The sequence below is a fragment of the Danio rerio genome, chromosome 23 (assembly GCF_049306965.1).
Source record: "Danio rerio strain Tuebingen ecotype United States chromosome 23, GRCz12tu, whole genome shotgun sequence".
NCBI lineage: Eukaryota > Metazoa > Chordata > Actinopteri > Cypriniformes > Danionidae > Danio > Danio rerio.
Window position 1 is genome coordinate 20,625,763 of NC_133198.1, and position 19,373 is coordinate 20,645,135.

The 19,373-nt window shown below is 33.8% G+C and overlaps 2 long non-coding RNA genes across 2 annotated transcripts in view; one reads left to right on the forward strand and one right to left on the reverse strand.

The window, feature by feature from the left end:
* The window catches only part of LOC137489111 (uncharacterized), a 68,882-nt gene extending 66,013 nt beyond the window's left edge, over positions 1-2,869 (forward strand). The window contains exons 4-8 of the long non-coding RNA XR_011008447.2: positions 202-345; positions 1,057-1,173; positions 1,265-1,306; positions 1,490-1,620; positions 1,951-2,869. This is a non-coding gene — a long non-coding RNA (uncharacterized lncRNA). The remainder of the gene's footprint in view (positions 1-201; positions 346-1,056; positions 1,174-1,264; positions 1,307-1,489; positions 1,621-1,950) is intronic.
* Positions 1-19,373, reverse strand: part of LOC141380475 (uncharacterized) — a 156,550-nt gene that overhangs the window by 42,092 nt on the left and 95,085 nt on the right. The window lies entirely within an intron of this gene.

Genomic DNA, 19,373 nt, shown 5'->3' on the forward strand with positions numbered 1-19,373 from the left:
AGAATAGAACAATGTAAAGTATAAAGTTGGCTATTATAATTTTCTCTGGCTTGGCGTTATTTCGCCCATTTGAGAAATATATCATCTATTTAGATGTTATCTTTATTTAATTTATTACATTAACACTACTATTACTTTAAATAAGACTGTTTATGATTATTAGCCATTGTTCTCGTCATATCTTTTTATTTATTTACATAGGAACCGGTGTTGCAGCGGGTTTTGGTTTAGGAGGGAACCAGAGGTATGCAGACAGTTTTGGAGGACACTTAGCACGAGACAACGGTCCGGCAGAGAGTGTTTTCCCCCAGAAGAATATGAATGAAAGACCATCAAATAATCCAGGTAAAAGTGCGTCTGTCTGTGCTGACAACATTCGACATTGATTTGAGCACCTCTATTAGCATTTGTTTGCTCGGCAACATTGGCTGAAGCGATCTTAAAATGGTAATGTTAACTGTTAGCTAAACTGAGCTAAGTTTATACTGAATTGGACTCAAACTCATTTTAACGTGCAACGTTTAACTTATATTGATTTATACTATATATATTAGATGTTGTAAACTTATTTTTCTCTGGTTTAGAGTAACTTATAACGTTAGCTTGAGAAAATAACATCGCGACGTAACCTATAAGAACGTTAACGTAAATCTATACAATATGCATAGAGGTAAAGTTGGTTTTATATTCGCACATTCGTTCATTTAGAAGACTCTATACTGTTTACCATGTTACTTTAAATATTCGATCAGAATTAGCTTGCCAGTATGACTTGAAATCAACATTAACACTGTTTATTTGACCGTGAGCATGTTGTACTTTGATAGTCATTAGCTGCTAAAATGATTTCGCTATTTAGAGTTTGCAAATAATACTTTTATGAAATTAAATTATTAAGGGGGAAGTCTGAATCTGCTAATATAAAACCAACTTTACCTCTATGCATTATGCTAATAACCACCTTTTTGCTATTTATTGTTTGCTAATTATATTTTTATCACAACTCTTGACATTTGGTTTAACATAATTGTTACCATTAGATTTTTTTCTGTTTAGATATGGCACTGGCACAGCAGCAGGTTTTGTCTGAAGAAACAAACAGCATTTCGAAGGAACATCTTGATCAGCACAGCCTTATGCTTAAAAAATAAGCAAGACCAGTAAGCAACCAAGGTAAACAAATAAAAAAAAGTTGTGTGGAGGTTGTGGATTGTAGCATGGTATTCTTATCTGTATTTTTGGCTTTTTTATGGTCTCAATATAGAATACCGGGAGCCTGCCTGTGCAAACTGGACCTCATACAACAGTAAGTACTGTACATCTATTTGTTTCTCAATATAGTAACGTTACTTTTAATACAAAATGTGTCACATGTTTAGTTGCTAGCTAAATAAAAAATCTTTGTATTAAATGTCTTTTTCCCCATTTCATGTTGCCTAAATATTTTGTAATAAATAAAATAATAAATTTTTTGTATAAATAATTCCAGAAGATGAAACAAAATGCACAGCAACAACCAGAGTGAGCCAGAAGAAGGCAGGAGAAGTAGTGAAGAGAATGACAAGCATGAACAACAGTGTGTTATCCTTCTTTCACCAGCTAACTGAGAACTTGGATTAGGTGAGACACTCTCAATAGTTGTATCAGTATTCAGTCTGTTTTAGTTTATTAGGAATACATAAAACAAATTGTCTAATCTGTCCTGCAGTGAATCAACCCATCACAAATGCTACAATGTTTTTGTAAAACCTTGTTAGGGAAAAAAATAAACAGGACATTCTGGTTAGTTCTCTTTTAAACATGGTAGTGAGCAGGTTATGAGCAGGAGCCAGTTGCTCAGTACCAGCTGAAAACTAGCCCAACCTAGCTGCCATGCTTCAAAATAATTAACCAGTATTTTTTTAAACAAGCTTCTTCTATGCTTATGTTAGTCTGTTTGTCCTTATCCAGAGTTCTTCATAATCCTGGACTGGGCCAAATCCTGACCAGATGCTGTGGTGGTCATGGAGGAGTGAATCCTAAAAGACACACGTGATCAATGAGTTTCCGCATTGATCCAATGGGCCAGCCTGACCACCCGCTGGTGAACTTTCAAGCCTCCGGTGCCTAGACTGCGGCCTTGCACAAGTTTGGCTAGAGGAGAACTGGTCGTGCCCAACTGAGCCTGGTATCTCTCAAGGGATTTTATTCTACACTTTCGTCAGTTGGTGAAGTTTCTTCCATGCCACTGTTGCCACTGGATCGCTTGGCTACGATTGGTGGATCGGTGGATTTGCTCTTCAGTGTTTGGACTTTCAGCAGTGACATTTACTGCTTCAATTCTGAAAACTGGACTGAAGCAGCTTCAATTTACAAGAACTTCTATGTTAAGCTGCTATGACATCATTGATCTACATTGTAAAAGTGCAATAGAAATAAAGATGAATTGCATTTAAACATGTGAGTTCAGACCTTGTTGAGCATTTGACACCAGAATTAGTAATATTTTAAAGTTGGGTTGTTTCTGAGTCGGCTAATAGTTACAAATATTTATTTTTCCAACAATATGCAATTCAGAAGTTTAAATTTTTATTGTACATGTATGTTCTAGTGCTTTGTGTGATTTATTTATTTTTAATGTGTTGATTTTATTGCTTAATGTAATTTTCACACATTTTCCTTAAATGCTTTAAGCATTATTAATGTTTTAAAGAATGGAATATTTTGTAATTGTGTCTGGTTTAATGTCAGTAGTACTTAGTACAATTGGGGTTTTTTTCTCAACAATATGCAGGTCAGACACTTAAATTAGTTTTGTACATGTATGTTAATGTGCTTTGTCATTTTCAATGTTTTTTTTCTTAAAATAAAATATTTTGAATGATTGAAATGTAATGTTTTTACACATTTTTAAGCTTGTTTTAAGCATCTCCAATGTTTTAAATAAAGAGTGTTTATTTTGTTAATATTTTGTAATTGTGTCTTTTTTAGGTCTATAGTATTAAAATAATATTAATAAAATTATATTATAAAATATTTAGGACAAAATTAAAAGGTTTACAGTAGCTAACTGTTAACTTAGGTTTTTACAGTAGTTAACCATTTTCAACCACTACGGTAACATGCTGTAAACGGATTTACAGTTGTATACTGTAAATCTAAAATACAGTAACTTACTGGCAACAGTGTTGCCAGTAAGTTACTGTAAAAACCCTTTGAAATGTCTAACAGTGTACAACATGCTAGCAGTGAGATTAAAACATTGCAGAAACATGCTATTAATGTGCTAGAACATGCTAGCTGTGCAGTTAAAAACATGGCAGAAACATGCTACTAATGTGTTATGACATGCTAGTCGTGTGGTAAATTATGTAACGTGTGGTACACCATGCTAGCAGTGTGGTAAGTGATCATTTTTTAAACATACTACCAATGTGCTACAACATGCTACCATTGTGAATAAAAACGGCAGAGACATGCCACCAATGTGTATGAAAAGCTAGCGTTTCTGTAATAATGTACTAAAACAAGCTAACAGTTTTTAAAAACAAGTTAGAAGCATGCTATCAGCGTGGTACAACATGCTAGCAATTTGATAAAAACATGGCAGAAACATACTACCAATGTTACAACATGCTGGCAGTGTGTTAAATCATGTAACCTGCTACAACATGGTAGCAATGTGGAAATTGAACATCTTAGAAACATGCCACCAATGTGCTACAGCATGCTAGCAGTGTGCTTTAAAATGGCAGAAACATGCTACCATTGTGCCACAACATGCTAGCAGTGTGGTTAAAATATAGCAAAAAACATGCTAGCGATGTGCTACAATGTGCTAGCAGTGTGAAAATTGGTCATCTTAGAAACATGCTATCAATGTGCTGCAACATGCTAGCAGTGTGGTAAAAACATGGCAGAAACATGTCGAATGCGAAGGCTCCAAGGTGGCAGGATGTTTGATGGGTGGCTTTTTGGTGAGTGATGTATTTAAAGATATTATTCCAGTAAGTTTTTTTTATTTTATTTTTAATTAAATTTTTTTATTGAGCAAAATTATTTAACTGCATATCAGGAGATCACAGTTATCTATTAAAGATTTGGCTGTTAATCCCCATTAAAAACCCACAAACTGACCAAGAGCGCAGAGTTGTAGAGCGGGCAATTGGGCACCTGAAATGCCAGAGGTGCTGTCTTGATAAGAGCGGAGAGGTGCTGCTATACCGCCCTAACAAAGTGTTCCTTTAATCTATCTGTGTCTCCCAAAGACACGGATACTACTCCAGACAGTAAAGTGTCACCCACAATTGAGGCAACTCTCTTCTCAAAGAGTGTTCGGCATCCTCTGTTTCCCCGCCTGTTCGGTCCACACTTTGACAGTGCACCGCTGTTCTCCTCTTTTTGGGGGGGTTTTGCACTCGTGCACATGCGCTCAGGTTCACGTTAATTTCGATGTACAAAGAGAATATGCGTGGGATCCGTGTACGCATTGTTTCATACATCTGATTTTTATACTGCGTACACACAACTTTGTCCATATGCAATGTTTTAGTATTAATTCAACGCAAGTCTTTGTACATCAGGCGCCAAGTGTTTTGAAACACTTAAGTCACGTGACCTGAGTGTTTTGGATCATGCTTCGGTGCAGTGCTTTGAAACACTTGCACTTCAGGATCTCGACACTGTGCTGAAACGTCAGTTTCAAGTCAGCCATCCCTATGTTTCCTTAATAAATGATATTTAAAATAACAAGTGTCTGTGGTTATTTTTAGTGTGTGGGGGAAGATGATATGGGTTATTGTTTGACATGGTTTTGAGATGGAATTGGAATTGAAATGTTACATAAACACAATGTAAACCTTCACATTATACAAACACACACATGCACAATACACTGATGACACTACACAGATCTGTGTATATATTGTTTGCCATGTCTTTACACAGTGTCTTTTTTCAGTTCCACACTGTGATAGTATTTACTATGAATTACAACAGATTTTTTGGGGATGTGGGATGATGTTGGAAACATTAACATGATAGCAGTGTGGTAAGTCATGTAGAAACATTCTAGCAATGTGATAAAACAATAGTATAGTAGTTCTTTATTTTTTTTTTACTAATATTTTTAAACAAATCAAAATATCACTGGTTTCCTACTGCTGAAAAGCAATAACACTAAAACTTATTAAGTCAATCATATAAATCTTGGATGGTCTAGGGGTGGAAAAATGATCAGAAACTGTTCATTTTGAAGTAAACTATGTCAAGAATTCAGCATGTCTCTAAATGTGCGCTGTACATGAATGAAGGAGGCACAGTGAAGAAAACACGCTATACATTCAGAATCCACAATCTTTCTTTTGAAAAGCACAAACATGATTTAGAGATGATTGAAAAAGGTAAAATATTCACATACTGAAGAATTACCTTTTGCGGTAAACTGGCACAATTACAACAGGACAAAAAACCCATGAAACCCAATAAGACTTGGTTAATAGCACAGCTGCTAGTAAACATCTGGAGAATTTCATTACCACATTAATGGACAGACACAGTTCAGTGCATTTCTAACACACAGTGACAATTCCTCCGCAGAATTTCTGGGATATTTCTATAAACCTGCTTGGAGTCCAATTAGACTGCTCCTGAACCTAATATAGTATATCAATTTGGAGGGTCAGCTCATCATGTTGGTTCCATTCAGTAAACATTAGAGGTTTACAGACTCCACATCAGTCTCTTAAAGCAGGTCCACTAAAATCTACAGTAACTTATAAAACAGCCTTGAACTGTGCTGACAGAGAGAAGTGTTTCACAAGACTCATGTGCTCAGTTATTAGTACTGACAGGCATACAGGTTGATCCCTCGTCTTGACCTGCTGCTCTTTTTATTCCCATTCAAACCATCCTTTATTTTGTTCTATCACTTAGTTCTTATTGTCTTAATGTGTGTGTGTGTGTGTGTGTGTGTGTGTGTGTGTGTGTGTGTGTGTGTGTGTGTGTGTGCGTGCGTGCGTGCGTGCGTGCGTGCGTGTGTGTGTGTGTGTGTGTGTGTGTGTTATGTAAAAAGCAGAAGCAGTTTAAATAACAGGCTAGTTGTTCTCCATGTTAAAGCTTCCAGAAAAGGCTGAATGCAAGTTACGTGTGACTGACATATACAATGTTTGACGCATAACATAAGACGCATTCATAGAGGAAGTGGGAAGCAGTGCGCATAATTAATTTACCACAGAAGATGACGACACACAAGAAAACCAGTTGGCTTAATCTTACTCCATAATGTTATACAGTATTTCACTGTTTCAGTGCTGTGTCTTATACCATGAGTAGGCCCACATTGTACTTGTGTAAATGTATATTTATTCTATATAAATCGTCTTCAAGTGGTCCAAAATGCAGCTGCTAGGCTTCTTACTCGCACTGTCAATTTTGAACACATTACTCCTGTTCTGTGCTCTCTAAATTTGTTGCCGATATTTATTAGAATTGAGTTTTAAAAAAATGTGTGTATGTTTTAAAGGCATTAACTGGCCAGCCTTCGATTTATCTTTCAAATCTTATTACTGTTAAAATATCTGGCAGAAGTTTAAGGTCATTGAAGCAGAAAATGCTAATAGTTCCCAGATCCAAACAAAAAAAGGAGATTTGTTTATTATTGTTATTTACCTTTGATATTGTGTGGTATGTTAAATCAAACAGCTTAGAATCACCAAGAGGCAACACTCAATAGAACGTTCAATTGCAACAGCAGTGCCCAGCAACAGCCCCAGATTCCACCATTTTGGAGTGAAAGCAGTCGGCTGTCCACTGGATCTGTCGAGATGGCAAGTAGCTGCTTTGTTTTTTTATTTATTTATTTATTGATTTAAAATGCACATCAAAGCTGAGATAAAACCTGAAAGACGACAATAAAACACTTACTATCACAATCATCAGCACATTTAATAGTTTATTTTACAGATTTTAATATGCTGTTGTTCTATTGGAATTTTCATTCCAAAATGGCCGCCGCGCTATCAATTGGCTGTTTCCCAAATCGTACTAGAGTGTCGCCTCTTGGTGATTCTAAGCTCTTTGGTTTAATGTCCTCTGTGTTGTTTTATTCTGTCGTTTATATTTGATAATTTACTTAGGTATGTACAGCACAATGGTCAACACCTGTTGTTTTATTGCACTTTAAATATAAATAAACTAATTAACTAACTTATTTAGTTTTTCAGTTAAATCAGTAATATTTTAATATAATTCAGAATTTTTTTTTCTTTTCTCTCAGTCTGTTATTGTTCGGGGCTGGTACGCTGGCCGGTTTATAATTGTTTATTTTGATGAGAAAGAACGTTGAAGTACTGATAGTGTAGTGTTAGTACTCCTAGTAGTTAGGCTGCCTAGTTTGTGGATGAACATTGTTTGTGTACGCAACAAAAGTTTAAAGGTGGCTTCAGTTGTATCCACCCTGCCTGCCCTGAAACCCTTCCAGTGTGGAGTTTATTGAGGTACAGAAGGTAACTTAACAAAAACTGGACAATTCATATACAGTTGAAGTCAGAATTATTAGCCCCCCTGTTTATTTTTTCCCCCAACTTCTGTTTAACGGGGAGAAGATTTTGATTCAACACATGTCTAGTTTTAATAATTCATTTCTAATGATTTCTTTGATCTTTGTCATGATGACAGTAAATAATATTTTGCTAGATATTTTTCCAGACACTTCTATACAGCTTAAAGTGACATTTAATGGCTTAACTAGGTTAATTAGGTTAACTAGGCAGGTTAGGGTAATTAGGCAAGTTATTGTATAACAATGGTTTGTTCTGTAGACTATCGAAAAAAATATACAGCTTAAAGGGGCTAATAATTTTAACCTTTAACTTTAAATATTTTTTAAAACTATTATTCTAGCCAAAATAAAACAAATAAGACTTTTTCCAGAAGAAAACATATTATCAGACATCCGGTGAAAATGTCCTTGCTCTGTTAAACATCATTTGGGAATTTTTTTTAAAAAGAACAAAAAAAAAATCAAAGTGATAATATTTCTGATATCAACTGTATTAAGTTTTTAATGACAATACTCCCAAAATAATTCCACATAATTTTGATGATTTTTTTACTGAATTTTCCACAGAAATGGCAAAAAATGTTTATGTCTGGCCAGAATATGTCTGGCCCTACCCATAAGTCATACATTGTATACGTCAGTAGTGCTAAACATACATTTGAGCACTGCCAGAAATCAGTGATTGGAGTTAATAATTTAAAAAATGTTTGTTACAAAAACACATCAGTCCACTTCATAGGACATGCATTAACAACCTGGTGGCATATAGGTTAGTTTGACAACAGATTTATTTTGTAGGCTTAAAAATAAAGTTACTTTACTGTAAAAAATGGCTGGGTTCCACACAATTCCTACATCTTGTCCCAACACATATCTTTTAAGTTAACTTAATAGTTTTTACAAATATAATTTTATTAAACATAAATCAATTAAATTGTCCCCAGAAATTGTGCTGTTTGCAATTATTTAAATAAGTACACTGCAAATTTTATATGGTAGATTTAACTACCATAGAGTTAAAATTAAAACCCTCAGAGTTTATATGGGAAACACTATAAAAGTGTTAAAATAACACTTTTGATAGAGTTAACATTATCAACACTGAGAGAGTGTTAATTAGCAAACTCTTATAGTGTAAAATATCTGTTAAATTTACAGAAAAATACCAGCAGCTGTGGATGCCAGAATTTGTCCGTAAAAAAACTGAAGTTTTATAGAACTGTTTAAATTTATGGAAAATAACCATATTTCATGAACTGACACAATGTTCAGTTCACAAAATGATTGCTTAGTTCACATAAAAGGTATTCATTCAATGCACTAATGTGTTCATGTGTTTTTACAATTAACAAACAGATTTCTTCTGCATTAGTAACTACATGGTTACCTTTAAAAAAAAGAAGATGCAGCACAACATTAGATACTCTCAGTTCATCTTGGACTTGATCACATGCTACTATCCTCCACAATGGTGACACAAAAATGTTTTGCTTTTTTTTTTCCCTTTCTTGTTTTTTCTGTGGTTGCCAGTAATCTACTGTTTTTAACATTTTACATTCATAAATTCAATCTACAGAATATTTCTTAATACACACAAGATGTAGAGCAATACATACAATATAAATACAATACAATACAATATATAAAATAGGGATATATATATATATATATATAGGATATAAATATAAAGGATTAAAATATTACAAAACATATTATTTTCTAGCCTACATAAATATAAAAACCATACTTTCATGCCTTCTTCATCTCGGGGGACTTTTTTAGTTTATTCATGACAATTAGCTTTTGTATAATGTTATTATTATTAGTAGTAGTATTTATCATATGCCTTTTTATATTTGTTTTATTAAAAACAAGCTTAGATTTGTCCACCTGTCAGGTTTTATGGAGCACAGCATGTGTATTAGGATATAACTCAGGTTTTTAAGCACACTTTGTTATTATTGTTCATTTATTCGTTTGCTGGAAATTAGAACTGAATTTAGAAATAGTTTTGAAACAAATATTTGCGCTTAACAAACTAAATTAATTATTTATTGGCTAATTGATGCCTGTGCATACAAGATTTCCCTATCCATGAAAGCGAAAGTTAAAATGTTAATAATAAGGAGGCTTAACTCTCATTCTCGCACTGCAAATGCTTTGTTTAACTGTTTTCTTGCTAGTGAAATGCTCAGTTTTTCCACTTACACTTACTTTACATCATGTAAATAGCAAATTTGCAGACTCTTAAAGGTAATGGTAGATGAGACTCTGATTGGTTTATTCTCTAAACACACCAATAACTCATTAAGAAAATAAATGCAACCCTTTTAGACCATGCGCCACTGCGCAAAGTGGATTTTTCCATATTTATATTAGCAAAAGTGGATTCTGACACGCCCTTAATGCGTTTGCGCCCTGTGCTTTGCGCATGGATCGTCAAAATAGAGCCCATAGTCTGAAGAAGCAAAAAAAGTCAGAGAGTATATAACATCATTATGTAGCATGAAAGAACCAGGATCAAATTTAAAACTACTCCGACTGTGTACGTCTTAGAGAAAAAAGTCATATGAGAATGGATTGAGGGTGAGTAACTTATGAAGTAATTTTTATTTTGATGTGAGCTATTACTTTGAACTTTTAGAATAGCACATAAATCCTTTTTGTACATCTCTTCTGTTTATACACATATTAGTGTGTTAAAGTGAGCTATAGTGAGCTACACTTAAAAAAATCAACTAGGCATGTATTGGATTTGCAAAATAAAAATTTGTCAGATTGAAAAGAACAAATCAAGTTTACGTATGTTAAATGATTAATTCATGTTATTTGAAACTGAATCAAGAAATAATCAAATGAATTTGATCAGAACATGTTGATTCAATGAGACTGAGACGCTTCAAATCGACAACTCTCACTCTGGAGAGTCACTTCGCGCATATCAGTAGGTGGCGGTAGTGCGTTTGGATGTCACCATACGAAAACAACAAGAAGAAGTATCCCCGCGTGTTTTCGGCACAGCGACGGTTGAAGGTGTTGTTGCACACTTATATTTTATTTCCGGGAGTGGAGCAGTCACATATACACAGTGGTGGATTGTTTTTTTTCCAAATGTGAATGTTTTCATGTGATACAACAGCAAGTCATATTTGTTAAATATTTAATACTAAAATATTGTCACGCAATGTTACTGTATTTGTTGGTTTGTTTTTATTAGGCCAAGGTTTACCTTACATATTCCCAATAGGATTAGTGTTCTAAAGCATAGTTTGGGAATTGGTTTTCCCAAGAGCTTGAATGTTATGCATGTTATGTTGTTGGCTATATGTTTCCTATACATTTTATACTTTTACATTTTGAATAGGAGTACCAAAGTGAAGAAAGCTGTTTAAACTCAATTGGTAAAAAAAATGATGTTAACGTCCTACAGGTATTGCTTGGGGATCAGTTTTCTTAAGAGCCAACGTTATTTTGTTGGCTAAATGTTTCTTATTTATTTTATATTACATATTACAATTTTGGATATTATATAACATTTTGTATCAGAATATTAAAGAAGAAATTTGTTTAAATGAAATTGGTGCCTGCTAAAGGCTATAATAAAAGATATATATATATATATATATATATATATATATATATATATATATATATATATATATATATATATATATATATATATATATATATAACATGTTTACTGTCCTTTTTATGTTGAATTACTTAATTTTAAATCTTGCTTCATAGTATTGTCAGTTAAAAAATTTTATTTAAACAACAATATTGGACAAGAAATTTACTAGCTGATTTAACAAGACATAATTTTGTTAAAGTAAAGCTTTAGTGTAACATTGAGTAAATTAGAATCATTTTAATTAGAATAACACAATACAAACATTTTGAGTCAATTAGTTGCAAAGAAGTTGGACTGACATATTGAAACCATGTTTTATCTACAAATGTGCTTTGTGTTCATACAACATGCTCAAAGCAGTTCAGGTTTACTTGATTGGATTAGATGCATAAAGGGTGCCACGATTAAATCATGTTCATTTAACAATTTTTTTTTTTTTTTAATTGTAGTGAACTTTTAATGATGAAGTTTTAAACTTAATTTAAATGCTATGTCATTGAGCATAAAGTAGACAGAGAGAAATGTTTTCCAAAAGAAAAGATTTCCAAGGTTAAAAAATACTTTTAATATTTTTAAATAATTCCTCAAAGTGAAACAAGCACATACAACTTCATTGTCATCTCTATCACGAAATATTTCCTGAGTCACCTTTTCCTATCAGCTCCTGCCTAAAAGAGCTTGGGTCACAGTTGAATCCTAGCTATTCAATAAACATCAACATTCACACACATTGAAATCCTCCACTTCCATCTCTCCCTGTATTCTGACAGGTAAACCCGAACAAATCAGCGCTAACTGAGAAAATGCCCTTCCGTGAGTCATCTATTATGAGGTTGAGATCTCCAAGCGGACGCTGGAGTGAATTGGACGTGTTTCAGGTCGCTGTGCCAGTCGTATATTAAGGGGGGATCAGGGGCGGGGTGTGCGGCCCTGGGTTCTCCCTAACAACATTACAATGAAAAGAACAGGCGGCGAGGAACCACATTGTCATTAACCTCTGCCGCCAATGTAAATCAACGCCCGTTCACGCAAATTACCCCAATTCCACACAAGCACGGCCAGAAATCTCCTGGATAAATGACGAGGGGCCACGCAGGGAGTGAACGTGCTGGCCTGTAAGCGTCTCCATTGCTAATACGTGTTCATTATTCCCTTGCTTCTTTTTTTTTATCTATTTTTCTTCCAGCTCTGTTTAACGCAACTGGTTCTATACGCATCACTGACACCTTATTGACGATTAGGCTGAAACAATTGCATTTTATGTCATTATCATCCTCCTCATCATCATCTGGAATGCAAACATCCTATGATGAGATTCATTATGCTCAGAGCCACATTAGCGCATTGACAGTGGTGATGGATGGACAGCTGCTGTCTCTGCGCGCGCTCGGTCGGGACGTCGACATATTGCACATCATACGGAAAGGTAACAAATTCGCCGGGACGGCTCGAACCATCTGTCTGTGTGTCCTCGCTGGAACAAAAGAGGGTCAGGACCATGAGTCAGGACGCTCTGCGCCCTCCTATTGTCCTGTCCTCACCGTGTAACGGGCAATCCTAAATAACAACAGCTGAAGACAATGTAAAGCTAATACACAGGTCAAAGACAAAATGACGTTTGAAGCATCAAATGAAGAAAATTATAGGTTTAAATTCTGTTTATTGTACAAATATTAGCATTTTTCTGAGCTAGAAATAATTACTATGATCAGTTTTTAAACCATTTAAACAATAAAATAAAGATACAAGCAATATTTTATACAGTCATAAATAAATCTTGAAAATTCATATTTAAACAAGAATCATTTGATGCCATACTGAAAGACTCCATTTTCAGGATCACATCAGTGCAGCCTGAAAATACTAATTAGATTTCATTTTTAAAATATTAACGTTTATTATCACTTATTCTTTTATATATATTATGAAAGTGCAGGTCAGAGTAAGTGTGTTGCTTCTTTCATATATAGACAGTTGAAGTCAGAATTATTAGCCCCCCTGTTTATTTTTTCCACCCAAGAAGATTTTTTTCAACACGTTTCTGATCATAATAGTTTTAATAATTAATTTCTAATAACTAATTTCTTTTATCTTTGCCATGATGACAGTAAATAATATTTTACTAGATATTTTTCAGAACACGAGTATTCAGCTTAGCTTAAGGGGGGTAATAATTTTGACTTTAAAATGGTTTTTAAAAAATTAAAACCTGCTTTTATTCTAGCCGAAATAAAGCAAATAAGACATTATCCAGAAGAAAACATATTATCGGAAATACTTTGAAACTTTCCTCACTCTGTTTTTGGGAAATATTTCAAAGAGAAAAAAAAAATTCAAGGGGTGGGGGGGTAATAAATATATATATATATATATATATATATATATATATATATATATATATATATATATATATATATATATATATATATATATGTTGTTATTATGCTGAAAGACAATAAGACAATGGCACTTCATTTTATACTTCAATATTTCACATTTTACTTTGCCAAAATTATGAAACAATTACATAGACACTTTACATGTATTTAAAATGCTTTCTATGCAAAATAATTTGTTCATTTAATTCAATTCACACCCTAAAGTGGAAAACATAAACAACTTCCATCTTTTATTAATGTTTTTGAGTAAAACTTAATTTTTCTGATGTTCCTCAAACTACAGAAGGCATTAATTATAAATTTAAAAGAAAAAAATAAAGCATAAAGCTGGTCAAAATAACAAAAAATTACCATTTTTTTAGATGTGTTTATTATATTATGTTATGTTATATATTATATCACATTATATTATATTATATTATATTATATTATATTATATTATTTTATTTTCAAATATTTGCTGGAATTATACTTAATTATTTGACATTAGGAACAAACATTATCAGGCCTTTACTAAATGAAATATATATTAGCATTTTACTCAAACTCGTAACTAACAAATGAAGTAAATACAGAGAATCTAAGAATATTCAAAAATCATAAGAATTTTCTAAGCTGTACACTCAAACTTGCCAAAAAATTTCACTAATTATAACAAAAAAGGCAATTTGTATTAAATTAAACATTTGTATTAAACTGTATTTTCTCTCATAAAACATACTCCAATATTCTTGTAATAAGACTTTTTTTCAGTAACACAATGCAAAATCAAAGGCGAAAGTTTCAAGCGTTGTCTGCAAACACCATTTGGGGATGCAGACAGAGCCCCGGCGTACTTTGAATCACTGTGAGCAATATAATTGGACAACACGCGTACAAAATGGAGGCAGTTGTGTGGGCCTGCACGCACAAGGCAAATCAAAATTTTCCAGTGAGCACGATAATCCCTGCGCTGTCCTGAGGGAGAATGTCTCTCTCTTTCTCTCTCCCTCTTTCTCTGTCTTTTGAATTCATGTGAGACTCATAACCATCTGGCTGCCGAACAGTTTAATTTTTGTTTGAATTAAATATGATCGTTTTTGAATCATTTTGTAACACGAACACGGCTAGCACCCGAGAACGAGAAAAAGTACAGAGCCAAAAGTGATGACCGGATTTGATTCTTTATTCTCCTTTAGCGGATAAATGTTCCACTGGATTGGAGCTTTCACTGTAAAAGATGCTGGGTTCAACACAAACCTTTTAAGTCATCTCAACAGAACTCGATAAAGTTACCTTAGTGGTTTTTGCAATTTTAAGTTGATTGAACTTGAAACAGCTAAGTTGACCCCAAAAAACATCAAGAATTGTGTTGTTTCAGCTTATTTTAAATAAGTAGTTTGAACAAACAGCATGAAAACGTTCAAGTCTCAATGGGGAGAACACAAATTAAGATTATTTACAAAAAATAAAAGGACTAACAAATATTTAGACCACTTCATGTAACCACGCAAATTCAGACCTAGCGTAAAAACAAATGCTTAAAGATGTCTTTGTTATTGGCGATATTTTCTAAGCTTGCCTCCAAATCTACAATACTGGAGCCATGGGTCGATTTTCAATTATGGTTTTCGATAATAAAGATAAACCAGCAGTCAAAGCTGGGCTTAAAGCAGCCAAAGCGGCCCTCCCACCACCCCACTGTTCCCAAAATACAGCCTTAAAACAGCTCTCCTGCAGTTAAGCTTTCCATCTTCTATTCATTTCTTCTGCACTGAAAACCAAAGAAAAGAAGAGGAAGGTCAAATACCTGTCAGAGAGAGAGAGAGAGAGAGAGAGAGAGAGAGAGAGAGAGAGAGAGAGAGAGAGAGACGATCAATAGTGAATTTGGTGATGCTTTTTCCTGTAATAGCAGCTTTCGTTCAGTCGCCTGCAAGATAGCTGTTGTTTTTATATGGTGGGATAATTTGTGCGGGACAAATTGCGTGTATTTGTCCATGTGTGTGTGCGCCAGTCAAATTTGGAATGTTTGCAGTGTGCGTTTACTTCAGTTTCTCGCTTTGTCTGTCAGTTCTTCCCCTTATTTTAGAGGGAATGCGGTGTTCTCCGCATACAGTATCACTGCTTCCTTATTCAGGACCAATCAGAGTGTGTGTCAGATTAGGATGTTTAATCCTGGTGTAATCCTTCGTCTGGTCCACCGGGTGCAGATAGCAAGGACTGTACCGACATAAGAGATGATCACAGTGTAAAAAGAAAAAAGAAAAGTGACTGAATCAAGCAGTCTACTAAAATAAATGTGGTTTAGAAAACCCAAAGTTTAACATACAAGAATTGAATTTCAGAATAAACGATTATGCATTTTTGTTAGTTTCTTGCCAGTTTGCAGAATATGGCTACTGTTTAATTTGCTGCTAGAGGTTTCTGAAATCAACTTCTGGTTCCGCTAAGATGTTAAAAATCCTTCAAATATATAATAGATTCAAATAAACAAAAAGTTAAAGTTGAAATGAAATCCAAATGTGATCTTTCTATTTGTATATGTATATAGCAGTGCTTGTTATAAAAAATGTATCTCTGCACTTCCTGTTTTGTAAAAAATCATTTGCCCTCATAAAAATACCATAACACTCAAATAAAATCTAATAAAATTTCCTTTCCCCCCTAGAATTAACTTTTCTACATGTCTGGTCACATGGAATGCCTTTAGGGTGGGGCTATCAGTGCACATCTCTTGTCTTCCAGCAAACCAATTGGTTCCCAAAGGACGAAATCATGCACCAACTTTTAAAAAATTCATTTCAGGACCATTTAAATTGGATGCATGTCATGACATTGGAAAAAACGACAATCTTAACTTCTGTTTTACACTCCAAAAATGAATTTTCCTGCTTGTACAAACTACTTATTTAATATGAGGTAAATAACATGAATATTGTTTAATTTGTTATATTTAGCCTAACAGAAATCTAAGCAATAAAATATTTACTTTTCCTTTTTTAAAGCAATTGTTATTTTTATTCAACATTAACATGTTAAATTGACTTAAGTGGACCAAAATGTTATACCTGTTTTAAATTCTAGCCTGTTTTGGCTGTTTTGAACTTTCTAATCATTAAGGAATCATAAAAAAATTAGGGTGCTTTCACACTAGCACTTTTGGTCCACACCTACAGTAGGTTCGTTTGACGTCAAAGTATGGTACGTTTTGGTGACACATGTGGACTGAGCCAGAGCAAACACAGTGATAATGTGTGCTTGTCTCCTCCAAAAACAGCTTCTGCAGACATGGAGTTATGTTCTTAACATTTATAATATCGCTTTCTGTATGTCCAAAACCATAAGGTTCAGTAAAAGCAGAACGACAATGATGTGCGTACGTCTTTCCATTTTGACGCTTTGCTTTCGTGGCCGTACACACAACCACAGCTCAGTGACGCAAGCGTACTGGGATTCAGAAGGAAAAAAGACAGTGTGAACACAAACTAATCGTGAAGGTGGCAAGGGGGACAATCGAACTTGGGTACAGTCCAGGCAACTCAACCAAATGTGACAGCACCCTTAATCGACAAAGATATTGAGCACCCCAACCGTTTTCAGCGCTGTCAATACCCAAGATTGTTTCATTAACAGCAAATCAACATATTAAATGTATTTCTGAAGCACCATCTATGACACTGAGGAGGACTGGAGTAACAGCATTAAAACGGTAAAAGGTTTAAACAATTAAACATTTTTAGAATAAAAAGTAGTAAAAATAATAATGCAATTTCACAATGCTTACAAATAAATATTAAAACAAACAAAGGGAAAATGTGCAAATGAAATTAAATTGCTACATGAAGATAAAAAATATTATATTGCAAGTTGGTCCAAATACAGGGTATATGCAGGACTCCTAGAGGTAAATTCAATAACTTTTGAAGATTTTTAAAGACCTTCTAAGAATATTTTAAGACCTCATCGCCACTTTAAGCTCTACAGTTTCAAACCTTTAACTTAATAACTAGTTGTTAATAAACAGTTGTAGTTAAATAATTCTATGGAGCACAAATGTGCAACAGAACTCAGATAAGCTCAGAGGAAGCAAAGCTTGAAAGAATTAATTTTGCGGTTGTATTCAGTGACAGGCTTCAGCCACTGTTTAAAGTCGTCTTCCCCAACAAGGAGTACGCAAACGTACACTTTCCCATTTTGCCGTTTGTTTCGCTCTATGGTTTCGCTACATGTGGAGAGCTAGACATCTAGGCTTGGGCGTTAATACGGTATGGTATACCGGGGGATCTAAAATTAGCAACGGTGTCAGTTTCAATACTGTTATACCCTCATTAAAAGACAATGCACTTACAGGAGACAAGTATTAAATATTAAATATCTTTTATTTAATGCCTACAAATATGTATGCGTGATTGTCATCACAGGACAGTGTGGAAGAGAGAGAGAGAGAGTGAGGGAGAGGTGAGGTTGCGAGTCACACACCAAGTGACCTGCAGTTTGGCAGTATTTGCTGTTTCGACCAAACGAGAAGGGAGACGTGGTAAATACGAACTAGAGGTCTGCTGTACAGATTTCTTGCCGTGCAGGAAGAAATTTCCGAATAAAGCGCGGGAGCGGTCTGTAACTCGAATGTAATTTGAAAGGGAGCGAGCGCGCGGTCTAACAATATTGCTTCCGAGCAAAGAGCAAGAGAATTTTTTCTATTATTTTAAATATACAGTATAGTTGTACCGAGTATTATTTATGGTATCTAATAAATTACCCAATAACTTGTATTTCTAAAGTCTACCCCACCCCAACCCTAAACTTAACCGTCACAGTACTGTAAAAAATTAATCATTGTTATACAGTGTCATAATAAAATGCTGCTATATTGATGTGCATATCGCACGGCCACGTATCCCATCTAGACTTTACCCAAAGATTAATCATGATTAATCAATCGTATCCAAAATAAAAGTTTGTTTTGACATTATGTATGTGTGTGTGTTATACAGTATTTATTATGTATAAATATAAATATACACATGCACTCATATATTTGAGATATTTAGATATAAAATATATATGTATATAATACAATTTATATATTAATTTAAATATAGATTTACATTTTTTATATATATAAATGTGTGTGTGTATTACATAATAAATATATGGAACACACACATATGTTATGTCAAAACAAGCTTAATATAAATATACACCTGCACTCATATATTTGAGATATTTAGATATAAAATATATATGTATATAATACAATTTATATATTAATTTAAATATAGATTTACATTTTTATATATATATGTGTGTGTGTGTATTACATAATAAATATATGGAACACACACATATGTTATGTCAAAACAAGCTTAATATAAATATACACCTGCACTCATATATTTGAGATATTTAGATATAAAATATATATGTATATAATACAATTTATATATTAATTTAAATATAGATTTACATTTTTATATATATATATGTGTGTGTGTATTACATAATAAATATATGGAACACACACATATGTTATGTCAAAACAACCTTTTAATTTGAATGCAATTAATTGCAATATATTTTTGCCAAATATATATGCACACACGCGCACGCACACACACACACACACACACACACACACACACACACACACACACACACACACACACACACACACACACTTTTATTTACATTTTTTATTTTGTCTGAAAAATTGCAACCCCCCTGCTTTTTCGAAGATTTGAGGTTGACAAATACATAATTTTGAACTAATTTATCATTACAAACAAAGAGACTTAATGACCGCCTGCGCCTCAGAAAAGGC